The sequence below is a fragment of the Dama dama genome, chromosome 15 (assembly GCF_033118175.1).
Source record: "Dama dama isolate Ldn47 chromosome 15, ASM3311817v1, whole genome shotgun sequence".
Taxonomy (NCBI): domain Eukaryota; kingdom Metazoa; phylum Chordata; class Mammalia; order Artiodactyla; family Cervidae; genus Dama; species Dama dama.
This window is the reverse complement of record NC_083695.1, coordinates 12,816,198-12,830,947: the sequence shown is the minus strand read 5'-3', so window position 1 is coordinate 12,830,947 and position 14,750 is coordinate 12,816,198.

Here is a 14,750-nt window from a genome sequence, read left to right as displayed (position 1 = left end):
ATAAATATTCTCGTTCAGATGGTGTGCTTGCTCATTTCATCTTCAGTCTTAAGAGTGAGGGTCTTCTGTCAAGTGTATGCTGCAAGTGAGGAAACAGGGGTGTTGAGAGGCTGAACACTGACCCAGGGTCACACAAGCTGAGAGCGGCAGAGCCAGGACTCACAGTAACTCTCTGACCCAGATACCTGCTCTGAATCACTGGTCCCCAGAGGTTCTGGATTGTGTACTCCATCAAAGAAAGATAAAACACAAGCCAATTTTTAAATGCATTTCATACATCACTTTGCCAACAAAGGTCCATATAGTCAAAGATATGGTTTTTCCAGTAGTCATGTATGGATGTAAGAGTTGGACCATAAAGAAGGCTGAGCACTGAAGAATTGATGTTTCTGATTTGTGGTGTTGGATAAGACCCTTGAAAGTCCCTTGGACTGCAAGATCAAACAAGTCAAGTCTGAAGGAAATCAACCCTGAATATTCATTGGAAGGACTGATGCTGAAGCTCCAATACTTTGGCCACTGAATACTTTGAAGAGCTGACTCATTGGAAAAGACCCTGATGCTGGGAAAGATTGAAGACGAAAGGAGAAGAGGGTCATAGAGGATGAGATGGTTGGATGGCATCACTGACTCAATGGACATGAGGTTTAGCAAACTCTGGGAGATGGTGAAGGACAGGGAAGCCTGGAGTGCTGTGGTCCATGGGGTCACAAAGAGTTGGACCTGACTTAATGACTGAACAACAGCAATGAACATAGTCACTGTGTACTTCAGTATCAGTAAAGTATGATTCATTTTCTATATCTTGAGACAGAAAAAATGGATGATTTCTCTATTCCTCCCGTCCTTCGGTGGATAATCCTGTCCCCCCAAGGATGGGCATGCTCCATTTAGAAACATGGTCTGGATCACGCTGTAGATTGCCTGTGGATGCCAAGCGAGGAGTGCTCCAGTGCCAGGATCTTTTTCCCGATGGGCATCTCTGCTCTAGAAGCAGACTCAGGACATTTGGAAAGGGGGGACAGCTCTGGTCACACTCTTTCCCCAGTGTCATCTTCATCACGAGGGACTGCTACTGTGGTTTCAAAGGCTTCAGACCAGTAGAAAGCTCACTTTTTCTGCAAAAATGTCCAGATTGGGCTGAGAGGTGGAGGTGGTGACTAAAGCCGGGAGACCCCAGGGGCTCCGGTTAGTGCTCTGTCAGCCAAAGGTGGAGATAGCCCAGTGGGAAACCAGGTAAATGTTCCACAGGGGGAGAAAAAGGCCTTGATCACCCTCCTTCCATGAGGTCCAGAACCTGCAGTTGTCTAGCTTGGCAAGGAGCTGGTGCCGATGGAGGCCAGCCAGTGCCATCTGCACCTTCTCAGCAGGCATGGCCTCTTCCCCGGAGCACATCAGGATGTCAGCACGGAAGGGGTCCCAGCCTGGGCCAGCCCATCTTGGATGGTGTCATTCATAAAATATTGAAGCAGCAAGGGTGCAGGGCACACACCAAATGGCCACGGCAGGTTACATGCAGGGGAGCCTGTGACGGAACCCGACCCCCATTCATTCCTGACTCTTGTCTGGCTCAGGGCCTGCACGTCCTGGGGTCTTGGGGTGTGAACTCAGGCCAAGAGAGCCAGCCTGATAGTTCTGGATTTAGCAAGCACTCATTGGTTGTGGATGGTCACTTTGTAAGGGTATCAAATGCACTTTTTAAATGTTTTTCCATTTTCTTGCTTTTATCTATATATATACATATATATGGGCTTCCCTGGAGGCTCAAAGGATAAAGCGTCTGCCTGCAATGCGGGAGACCCAGGTTCAATCCCTGAGTCGGGAAGATCCCCTGGAGAAGGAAATGGCACCCCAATCCAGTATTTTGCCTGGAAAAATCCCATGGACAGAGGAGCCTGGTAGGCTACAGTACACGGGGTTGCTAAGAGTCAGACACGACTGAGTGACTTCGCTTTCTTTCTATACATATATGTGTATATATATATATATATATATATATATATATATATATATATGTTTCATAGGTGGTGCTCAGTTTCAGTTCAGTTCAGTCACTCAGTCGTGTCCGACTCTTTGCGACCCCATGAATCGCAGCACACCAGGCCTCCCTGTCCATCACCAACTCCCAGAGTTTACTCAAACTCATGTCCATTGAGTCGGTGATGCCATCCAACCATCTCATCCTCTGTCTTCCCCTTCTCCTCCTGCCTTCAATCTTTCCCAGCATCAGGGTCTTGCCCAATGAGTCAGCTCTCTGCATCAGGTGGCCAAAGTATTGGAGTTTCAGCTTCAGCATCAGTCCTTCCAATGAACACCCAGGACTGATCTCCTTTAGGATGGACTGGTTGGATCTCCTTTCTGTCCAAGGGACTCTCAAGAGTCTTCTCCAACACCACAGTTCAAAAGCATCAACTCGTCGGCACTCAGCTTTCTTTATAGTCCAACTCTCACCTCCATACATGACTACTGGAAAAACCATAGCCTTGACTAGACAGACCATTGTTGGCAAAGTAATGTCTCTGCTTTTTCACATGCTGTCTAGGTTGGTCATAACTTTCCTTCCAAGGAGTAAGTGTCTTTTAATTTCATGGCTGCAATCACCATCTGCAGTGATTTTGGAGCCCAGAAAAATAAAGTCAGCCACTGTGTCCACTGTTTCCCCATTTATTTGCCATGAAGTGATAGGAACAGATGCCATGATCTTAATTTTTGGAATGTTAAGCTTTAAGCCAACTTTTTCACTCTCCTCTTTCATTTTCATCAAGAGGCTCTAGTTCTTCTTCAATTTCTGCTATAAGGGTGATGTCATCTGCATATCTGAGGTTATTGATATTTCTCCCGGCAATCTTGATTCCGGCGTGTGCTTCCTCCAGCCCAGCATTTCTCATGATGTACTCTGCATATAAGTTAAATAAGCAGGGTGACAATACACAGCCTTGACGTACTCCTTTTCCTATTTGGAACCAGTCTGTTGTTTCAAGTCCAGTTCTAACTGTTGCTTCCTGACCTGCATACAGGTTTCTCAAGAGGCAGGTCAGGTGGTCTGGTATTCCCATCTCTTTCAGAATTTTCCAGTTTATTGTGATCCACACAGTCAAAGGTTTTGGCATAGTCAATAAATCAGAAGTAGATATTTCTCTGGAACTCTCTTGGTTTTTTGACGATCCAACAGATGTTGGCAATTTGACCTCTGGTTCCTTCACCTTTGCTAAAACCAACTTGAACATCTGGAAGTTCATGGTTCACGTACTGTTGCAGCCTGGCTTGGAAAAATTTGGGCATTACTTTACTAGTGTGTGAGATGAGTGCAATTGTACGGTAGTTTGAGCATTCTTTGGCATTGTCTTTCTTTGGGATTGGAATGAAAACTGACCTTTTCCAGTCCTGTGGCCACTGCTGAGTTTTCCAAATTTGCTGGCATATTGAGTGTAGCACTTTCACAGCATCATCTTTTAGGATTTGAAATAGCTCAACTGGAATTTCGTCACCTCCACTAGCTTTGCCCACTTGACTTTGCATTCCAGGATGACTGGCTCTAGGTGAGTGATCACACCATCATAATTCTCTGGGTCATGAAGATCTTTTTTGTATAGTTCTTCTGTGTATTTTTGCCACCTTTTCTTAATATTTTCTGCTTTTGTTAGGTCCATACCATTTCTGTCCTTTATTGTGCCCATCTTTGCATGAAATATTCCCTTGGTATCTCTAATTTTCTTGAAGAGATCTGCAGTCTTTCCCATTCTGTTGTTTTTCTCTATTTCTTTGCACTGATCTCTGAGGCAGGTAGTGCTAGTGGCAAAGAATCCACCTGCCACTGCAGGAGATTCAAGAGACATAGGTTTGATCTCTGGGTCAGGAAGATTCCCTGGAGGAGGACATAGCAACCTACTCCAGTGTTCTTCCCTGGAGAATCCCATGGACAGAGGAGCCTGGCAAGCTGTAATCCATAGGGTCACAGAGTCAGACACGATTGAGCATATATGCAAATCAATATATATTTATAAGCGTAAAATGTGAAAGGATAGCTGATAAACCTTTGTACTAGAGCTGTTTGCTATGAACTCTGAAAAATCACTGGGCACAAAAAAGGGTGCAGACCTTCCTTCTGACCGTGCCAAGGATCTCGAGTAGCACATCAGCCCTATGGGGGAGGGGCAGGATGCAGGAAAGAGGGATATGACAGGACATTAGATTCTACGAGTGACAGGTCCTGACATCTGTGAATCCTGTAGTGAAGGGCCCTCCTCTGTGGAGTGTGCCGGGACAACCAGCGCTCGAGCGGGCTCCCTTGAGAGTCACTTCCCTACGTGAATGATGGGGAGACAGTGTGCACTTTCTCAGGCAGGCGCCACCTCTGACTGCCTCTCCCCTCCTTACAGAACCCACCACAGCTCTGTTCAGGGAGCCCTTTGCAGCCCAGCCAGGTGGACAGAGGGAAAAGGGAATCTGTTGCCGCCAGTTGGTTGGACCCTCGTTGGACACTCCACCCCTCCCTACCTCCACTAAGCTGGGCCTATTGCATCTTCTTTCCTTGAATTTGGAACCAGGGCCAGAAGACACTCAGAATTCCCTCTGGGATCTTGAAATACGAAGTGATTTAACACCGAGGCTGGGGCAGCCATGTCTGACTCACATGTGGAGGAAGGAGGAGAAACAGAGAGAAGAGGGGAATGGTAGTACACAGAAGTGGAGCAGCCCTGGAGAATGCGGGCCAGGAAACCTCTGGTCCCGGCTCTGCTTGTGCCCTGCCCGTGGGTTCTGTGAGCCTCTTTCTGGCTGCAATACATCCCCTTGGCGATTAGCTGGTAGGAACATTTCTCATGCCCAGGGGCCCTGGATGGGTGGGACAGTTAACATTGTAACCCACATCTTACCTGTGTAGTCATGAGATGCTGACCCAACTTCCTCCTCTTTCACCCACTGCATGTTTATCAGGACCCCCTTGGGACACGGGGACGAGACACGGGATTACACTCAAGTCACCCACATGCTTTCTCTCAACGCTCATTTAAGTTGCTTGAGAGAGGAAATGGCAGAGTCACTTCCCTTTCCTCAATTGCCATCTGTCCTCCTGCTTCAGTGACCCCATTCGCAGCTCCAACATCCTTCCCCAAGTAGGATGTGAGCTGGAAAGTGGGCGGAAGTGGCAACAACACCATTTATTTCCATGCTTCTCCCTTAAGCAGGCGAATCTAGGGGAAATATTTTGTGAGCTCCACTTCATGCAGACCTAAAGGGGGGTAACTGCTTCCCTTCTTTCTGGGTGGAAGAGCTTGAGGTGAGAGCTTCACAGGCTCCCTGGGATGGCACACACCTGGTGGCTGAAGCAGGAAACAAAATTCAGGATACCCACTCTCAGCAGGGCACTCACCTCTGTGCGGCCACAGCCTGGAAGGATGCGCAGAAGACGGAGACCCACACCCGGGCTGCGGTTCAATTTACCTGCTCCCCAGGCGGAGCCCCCCAGTCCTAGGGGCAGAAGAGTGTCAAATGTGTCTTGTCATGCCCCTCCCAAGCCCAGAGCTTCCAGTTCAGTCAGGGCCCTGGTGATGCTGTGGCACTTTCACCGTCACACTCGGAGAAGCATGTAGTCATTCTGTCCTCCCTGTCCTCAAGAACTAGGCTAAAATGAGAGACCAGTTCAGACATCCAGTTTCTATGTCCAAAGTTCAGATTATGATCCCTTTGCTTCTCTGACCACAGCAGGAGAAGGGTAGGATGCAAACAGCCCCTGTCTCTCCAGCTGCATATCAGGACCCCATACCTGCAACCGTCCCACGTGGGCATGCTTCTCAGCCTGCTCCTCACAAACAGAGCTGACGGGCAGGTCACAGACACTTCTGGGTTTGGGTCTGCGGCACTTCCACCCGTGAGCAGGGGCTGAGAGATGTGGTGGGTATGTCCTGGAACCTGCTTCTGTGGCCCTCTAAACTGTGTGGCTGGGGCCGCAGGGGCTCTGAGATTTGGGCGACGCACCCCACCTCTGTTTTACCTCTAGATAGGCCTGTTCTGACCTGGTCTTAGTTCAGCCAATGACTCCACTCCCATCTCCATGACCAAGCCCCATCCTGGGACTCTAGCCAGTGGGTCTCACTTTGTTTCCTATTCCCAAGTTTCTTTCTTGATAATCTGCTCCTGCCTTCGTTTCCCAAAGCTGGGAGTTTATCTTCCTGTCTTCCGAGACCTCCTGTCAGGGGGGAGCTGCGGATCTGCCTCTTGTCCACTGACTGATCCTTTCACTGAAGTGACCCTCCTGGGGAGACCCCAGCGGAATCACTGGTCTGGAGCCCGCAGCCTGCCTGCCTCTCCCCCCGCCATCTCCCTGCCCAGGGGTGCCCGCTGGCCCAGCTAGGCAGGTCCTGGCCCCTCCTCACCAGCCAGGCTGAGGCCTAGACCTGACAGAATCCAAGCCCGTTGGAGATGTCACCTCACAGAGTATAATTATTATTTCTCATTTAACTTCTGAACTGGATTGAAGCTTCACAGTCAGGGCTCTTGGTTAGGAAACTGGCCGCATTGTGGCTTAAAAAGTAAGACCTTGTGGAGGAAAGAAATATGAGGGTGGGAGCAGGGAGGTGTGTGCAGAAGGCGGGAGACCCTGGTCTTTCCCCTCGTGATTTCTTTGTGTCCTGGACCGCGTTTCCTCTGAATAAACTGCTCACAAGTATTCACGTGACTGTGGTCCTTGGACACAGGATCACGACTCGTCACAGAAGAACTCAGTTAACTTGCCGGCCTGCCAGGGAATGAGGGCACCTGTCTTGCCTTTGAGCCCTTCCATGAAAGGCATTTCTTGTTTTATTTTGGAGACCTTTTGAATGAAGTGGAGGGACACTGAAGAGAAAGAACTTTTCTATATTCACTGTGTTCCAGCCCATACCAACATACTGCTCATCCCTCTGTTCAGCCCTAACATGTTCTTATGAGGGTGACTTACGCCTAATATGTGTCTATGCTATGCAGTCACTGAAGAATTAACAAAGGATCTCTGGCATCTATGACTGCTGTCACAATGAGCACAGAGTTAGTCACGTGAAACATGTCACATTATACCTGAAACAATTCCCCACATCACCTGGTGAGATCTGTGTTCCTTGGAGAGGATCTAAAGGGTAGTAACAAGTTCAAGGTCACCCGGCTTGTTGGGGTGGAGCCGGAAAGTGGGCTCCACATTCCCTTTCTGAGCTGCTCTGGTCATGATTAGATGGTTTTTCAACGGGGTATAAGACTCCGAGAGACAGAAAGAGTATTATCCATCTCATGTTACTGGAAAAGAAGTGACTTCTCCAGTCTCAGTCCCAGCCTGAGGAGGAGGAGGTGGCTGGTTTGGAAACGCCATCCTTACCTCATGAGCAGCCAATTCCAAGTTCAAGCTGATCTGAGTCCTTGAGGCCACAAAGAGGGTCTGGGGTCCAGGCATAACTGTGAATGTTGGCAAAGGGAAGGGAGTTTCTGGAGAGGGCCAGGAGGCACTGGGGGTGGCAGAGATGGCTAGCTACACTGTGTTCAGCCTCCTGAGGTCCAGTGTTTCATTTTATTTAAAAAAAGTTTTAAGGTCTTTCTTTCTTTTTGGGTACTCTGTGGGGCATGCAGGATCTTGTTTCCCTGACCAGGGATCAAACCCACACCCCGTTCCATGCAAGGGTGGAGTCTTAACCACTGGACCACCAGGGAAGTCCCTAGTGTTTCATTTTAAACTCCTTACGTTGTGGCTCCTGAAACCCCACCAGGTGAATTCATTTTCCACATGAAGGCACTGGCTGAGGGTCTTTGAATGATTCCAAGAAAGGATCTAGGAAACCCCCATATTTTTGTTGACACCAGGGTGTAAATAAAGAGCTAAATGTCACAAAGGGGATGGTTGGCATTCAGGGGAGACAGACTTCCAGGGCCAGAGGTGTCTGAGGAGGAAAATTCCCAGGAAGTCACAGAAATCTTAGGCAGGCAAGCGGGTCTCTGTGGGGGATAGAAGAGGGCTTTGAGCTGATTTGTCTAAATCTTCAGAGGAAGCTTCACATGCTCCCCAGGCACATCCTGGTGATGCTCAGACACCTTTGTGTGAAACACCTCCTTCCACATCTCTGCTGGGCCCTTTCAGCTTTGAAATGTTGATTTTTCCTTAAATGAGTATCCCTAGTAGTCCCAACATTTGAAAAAGATGGCAATTTCTCAACCAGGACTCCCCTGCAAAAATGGGGCTCTGATGCCCTGACCAGGGCAGTCTTCGGATGTAGCAAGGGAACTAGACTGCTTCTAGATGGTGCAAGTTCTGTGCTGTTCTTGGGAGAAGCAAGTCAGGCTTCGCATCTTCCGGGTTCCAAGTCTTTTTCAAGGACGTGGTCCTGGCAGAGGGTGAGAGACGACAGGGCAGCAGCCGCAGGTCCCCAGCTCTGTGAACCCGTCTGCGTGTGACTCATCTCAACTCTTCCTCTTGTGAGCCGTGCCTGGTGCTCTGTCACTTTCCCCATCCTTATTCTGGCTGGCCGCCCACCTGATATGAGAGTCCATTGTGAAATTCTACCTCCTAAGTGCAAGGGCTAAGGCGTGTCATCTGGCCACATCACTTCATGGCAAATAGATGGGGAAATAATGGAAACAGTGACAGACTTTATTTTCTTGGGGTCCAAATCACTGTAGATGGTGACTGCAGCCATGAAATTAAAAGACATTTGCTCCTTGGAAGGAAAGTTATGACCAATCTAGACAGCATATTAAAAAGTACAGACGTTACTTTGCCAACAAAAGTCCATCCAGTCAAGGCTATGGTTTTTCCAGTAGTCATGTATGGATATGAGAGTTGGACTATTAAGAAAGCTGAACACCGAAGAATTGATGCTTTGGAACTGCGGTGTTGGAGAAGATTCTTGAGAGTCCCTTGGACTGCAAGGAGATCAAACCAGCCAATCCTAAAGGAAATCAGTCCTGAATATTCATTGAAAGGACTGCTATTGAAGCTGAAACTCCAATATTTTGGCCACCTGATGCGAAGAACTGACTCATTTGAAAGGACCCTGATGCTGGGAAAGATTGAAGGCAGGCAGAGAAGGGGACAACAGAGGATGAGATGGTTGGATGGCATCACCAACTCAATGGACATGAGTGAGTAAACTCTGGGAGCTGGTGATGGACAGGGAAGCCTGGCGTGCTGCAGTCCATGGGGTCAAAAAGAGTCGGACATGACTGAGCGACTGAAATGAACTGAACTGAACTGAAGACAATCTAGGTTTCTCCATGCTTCCATCCTTTCTGCTCCTCCCATCTCTTTTCCAGGCCGTATGAATAAATTGGCATGATTTATTGGCAGTGTGGCATAAATTGGCAGTATGGCATGATTTCTGGAGGTAGACAGAGTCCACCATTTACTTACCGTGTGAAATCAGTGAGTTCCTTAACCTCATGCCCTCATCTCCAAAAGGGACTTAATATTGACATCTGCCTTGAAGCATTTGTGAAGTGGGAAGATGTGATACAGGTAAAGCCCTTAGAATTAGAATTAGCATTTAGATCTCCTTATATTTTAGCCATTATATTACCATCATGTCAAACCTTGATCTCCTCAGAACTCTGGTGAACTTTGTCCTAACCACTCCTTCTCTTCCTGCTGGTCCCCGCAACTGTTAGAATCCCATAGAGAGAAAGCAGCCATCCCCAGGACAAGCTGCGGAGGCAGCTCTCAGTCACCAGCCCTATTGACCCAATATCTGATTTCTTTCACCATCTTTCCTTTGTGCTTCTGGATCAGTGTTACACACCATTAACTTTCTTTCCTAGCATCTCAGTATTCCAGACCATCCCAACACACAGTCACTGGTATTTCTCCCATCAGGAGTGATTCTCCATAATGCAGGCTTTCCCAGAAGCCCAGTAAGAGGATCCTTTCCAGGGGGAAATCGCGCCCCTGTAATGGTCCATGCCAGCAGCGCTGGCACAGATGGAGCTGCTGTTTCCCATAATTGCAACACAACTGGTGTCAGAGTTCTCCTCCCAGGTAAAGGTTGACTACACAGTGTGAGCTCCTCTCATCACTGACTTCAGGAGACTATATCCTCCTACACTTGCCTGCAGTGGGATCTTCAGGGTGGGCTTTGGGAAATTTTTAGGTAAGTGTTTTTTGTGCTCCCCTGGGCATTATGCCATTTGCCCCTGCCTCACCTGCTCTAACCATATCCCCTCTTCTTTCTTTGTTCTCATGGTCTGCCTGTGGTAGGAGATCTTAGATGAGTATTGTCTTTATTGAAAAGTGGGAGAAGGTAATAGATAGACACAGGATGTAGTCAAGATAAGATTTCATTTTGAAACATCTGATGCAGAGTCACCAGTCACTGTGACTCCAGGCACATGCGTTTGGGATACTTCTATTGTTTGTGAGGGAGGGAACTGACTGTGTCCACTTGGAGATCTCTAATCTAGAAGGGATCAAGGAACTTGATCATTTGACCTAGATTCAGCTGCATCTTTAATCCTCACCCAGACATAACCCGAGACACTTTGAGTGGCTTCCCATTGCCTACTCAATTAAGTTGAAACTTTTTATTTGTTATATAAGACCCTCACTCTCTCTCAACTATTTCTTTGTTTTTTTTTTCTTTTATGTTTGCTTTATGTGTAGAGTTTTCTCAAACCAAACAGAATTGTCACTGATTTTCCAGAAACCATGCTTACAATCCCCCATAGCACCTAGGACCACCACCTCAATACTTTTACTTGTGCTGTTCTTTCTGCTTTGAATAACTTCATTCACTATCACATCATGTTGAAATCAACTTATTTTCTTAAATATAGTTTATTTTTAGAGCAGTTTAATTTCAAAGAAAAATTGAGTGAGAAGTACAGAGCATTCCCATATACCTACCCTTCCCTCACCCCACACATACAGCTTCCCCACCAGAGTGGGACATTGGTTACAGCAGATGAACCTATGCTAAAATATCTTTAACACGAAGAGGCCATGGTTTACATTAGGGTTCACCCTGGCTGTTGTATGTTCTATGGGCCATAATGCCATGTGTCTACCTTTATAGGATCATACAGAATAATTTCACTGCCCTAAAACTGACTTACTGTTCAAGGTCAAAAACAAATGCTTCTTGTTTTAATCCAGTATGTATTCAGTAAGCCTTTAGTGAGTGTTTACTCTGTTGTAAGTACCAGGGACACAAAGCTGAGTAATTCCCAGACTTTGAGCTTAGGAGATAACAATACTACAAGAGAGACTTCCCTGGTGGCCCAGGGGTTAGGACTCCGTACTTCCACTGCAGGAGGTGTGGGTTCCATTCCTGGTCAGGGAGCTAAGATCTTGCATGCCACATGGCATGGCCTAAAAACAAAATAAGTAAATAAAAATATAACAACAACACACACAAACCCATGAAAAAAATTAAAGGGGCAGAAAATGCAAGTATTTATTTATACTTAAATAAATATAGAAAAATAAAAAAGCAATATGACAAGAAAGATGGTGACTTCAATGGATAATGGTGACACAGTGTGTATCAGAGAATGCTGGGTGGAACAAATATCCTTCAGCAATTTCCATGTATTTTTAATCTTTTGTACACACTGCCAATTTTGATCCATAATTTTATCTGTCTCTTGGGTATTCCACCTGAAAAATCAATGATGTCTCAGGTATATGACCAATATCAGGTCCTAAACTGATCTATCCAATATAAGTCAATAAATTTGTCCTTTAATATCAAAAGTGTTGGGCCCTCTTGACTGCTAAGTGCTGTATCTTCTGGATTGAGACAGTAGTCTTGGAACTTGGCGATTCTGCAAACAAGCGTGGAGTCCCACAGGGAACCTCAGTTAAGCTACAGCACTTGCTGGAGGCAGTTCCTCCAGCAAGGGCCTAAGGAAGCCTTTGCAGTTTATTGCCATTAAAAGTCCCTAAGGGGCATGTACATATGCTATCGCCATGTGGATATGTGGAAAATGAAGGTTCTCCATCAACATGGAATGTTCTAGACACAGTCATCACAGACACCTTCTGTGATGAGAGCTGGAAAAATTCCGACATCATCAGCAAAGTGAAGAGGGCTTGTTAGCTCCTTAGGTTGGAGCTTAAAGAAAGGCAGTTTCATTAGTCTTTAGCTTGCCTCTCAGATCTCTGCATGAATCACAGCTCTGACAGAGCAAATTCCTGTAATTTCATTGCAGAGTGAGTGCCTGCCTTATTCAAGTCTTTTCTCAACCTGCTTAGCAGCTGCCCGCTGGCAAAAGTGCCACAGCCCGCCACCACTTTACTCACATTTTACGAAATCCAAGTTAAACTGATGGCCTGTTAACATTCTTGGTCTGGCAAGGGCTGCAGAAAAAAATACACCTAAAAAAGAAAAGAACTGATAGGCTGCCAAAAAATATTATCTCCCCGACTAAAGACCTAAATTATTAAAACACTGTGGCCTAAAGGAGAAATTCTGCTGAACTGATGTGAATGCAGTACTTTGAGAATAATCACACCTGAGGTTGTGGCTTTATTAAATCTCCCAACTTAACTTTGATCCGTAAAGCCTTCTGGCAAAGTGCCTGGAATTTTGGACGCTAGTAACCAGCTTAAGACGAGTTTGTTTCATTTACTTGGAATGATAGATTCTTCTGATGGGGCTCCTGACTGCGGACAGTGTTCCTCTTTTGTTTCACAATTCCATCATGCAGTCACACAATCACACACTAGAGAGTCCCCTATGTGATCCATCCTGACTATTGACCAGGCCATCTAGGCGGGATACAACCAAAGACTCCTGGCGAGTATGCTGTGAAGGTAAGACTGTGAGTACAGACCACCAGGCCCCTCGGGCCACTGCACAGGGAACTGAGAACACAGATAAGCCTGGGGACAGCCTTTGTCTCCAAATCTGAGAGGTCACACAGTACAAGTCTGACCAAATGTCTTGTATAATGATTAAGGCTCGCAGCTAAAATGACTACTCCCTGTTTGCTGTGTGTAAGATGTATTCTTAGAGGAGGGAGATCTAAAATTGAGCTGAAATTGAGGATGATATTGTGGTGTTATCAATGGAGGTGAAAGAGTTTCTGGACACGTTATGAGACTGTATGCAGACCAGACTGAGCTGTAAAGATGATGAGACAATTAGCTAGAGGAGAGAGTGATGATAACAGTAACTAACATTTACGTAGTTAACTGAATTTTCACAGCAGCCTTATAGGTATATGCTATTCATATGCACTCCTATTAAAGTTTTTTATTTTTATCTATTTTTTTAAGTTTTAATTTTATATTGGAGCACAGTTTCTTAACAGTGTTGTGTTAATTTCAGATGTACAGCAAAGTGATTCTGTTATACACATACATTTGTCTATTCTTTGTCAAATTCCTTTCCTTTTTAGGTTGGTACAGAGTATTGAGCAGAGTTCCCTGCACTGTGCCCGCTGCCCACAGAGATTCCCCTGGGCTGAGCCACACTCAGAACAGTCTTTTGTGCCCCAGTAGGCCCTTGTTGGTAATCCATTTTAAATCTAGCAGTGTATACCCCTTTTTGGATGAAGAAACTGAAGTTGACAGAGTTAAGTGATTTGCCTGAGATGTCTCAGGTGCTAAGTGATTAAGTTGGGACTTGGAAGCTGCCATGTCACACTATGTCTCAGAGACCCCACATAGGAAAGGTACAAGGGGGTAAGCTGTGAGTGGAACCAAACCCATATGCCACACAAGACCAGGCTGAGAGGGAGGGAAGCAGCAAGAGTCAGCTTCTCCCAATTGCTGAGACCTAAGGGGAACCGAGCAGAAGAGATCCACGGAGGCAATGGTCTCTGAAGACAACCGGAATAGTGGGCATCATTCCTCAGGGAGCATTGTGAAGGGAAGGAAGCAAGCACTTGTGGGGGATGTCATGCAAGGATTTAGAAATAAATGATCAGGGCAGGGACAAAGAGAGAAAAGGGAAAGTATTTGAATGACTCAGTGGGCAAAGTGGAAGTAGTTCAAGTCAAATCTTGTATATTTTCTAAGCTTCTATAAAAATTTGAAGGAAATCATCCAAGAGAGCTGAGAGTTTATCTTTTCAAAAACTTTACCTTCAATTTACATCCAGGGGGTTAGGCTTCTGGGGGAAGGGAACACTTCCTGGACTGGTGCTGTGCATCTGAAGGGAAGTCTGAAGCTTATAGAGACAATGAGCACTTTCTGAACGAGGCTTCTGTTGTGTGAGAAGCCCTGGCTGATGATGCCTAGCTGCCTGATGTCTCTGGGTGAGACCAGCAGAAAGGGAGAGCTCTTCCCGTCGGTGCTTGTTGTCAGCAGGGCCCTCAGTGGGTCCTACCTCCTCATGTTGCTAGGCTCACCTGAGTTTGTTGGTAGAATTCTTCATCTTGGCTGGAGTCTGGGAACAGAAAATCCATCCCCGTACCCAGAGACACCAAGCGGATTGTTGTTGGGGAAGCTCCTTCCATAGTCTCAAGTAGTAATAGCAGGGAAAAGTGGGAGCCATCTCAGACCAAAATGCATCACAGTCTATGAAATAGGTCAGAAATTATATGCTAAACTTACTCAGGGTGACTGTATCCTAAAATGAACGTTTCAGTAGGACTCAGAATCTCCTAACATAATAGCCCAAATGACAAGGATACAGTAAAAAATCACCCATCATAATAAAAACCAGGAAATCACAACTTGATTGAGAAAAGCCAATCAACAGATACCAACACCAAGGTGAATCTGATGTTGGGATTATCCACTAAGGATTTTAAGGCAGCTATCATAAAAACGCTTCCACAGCAATTGCAAATTC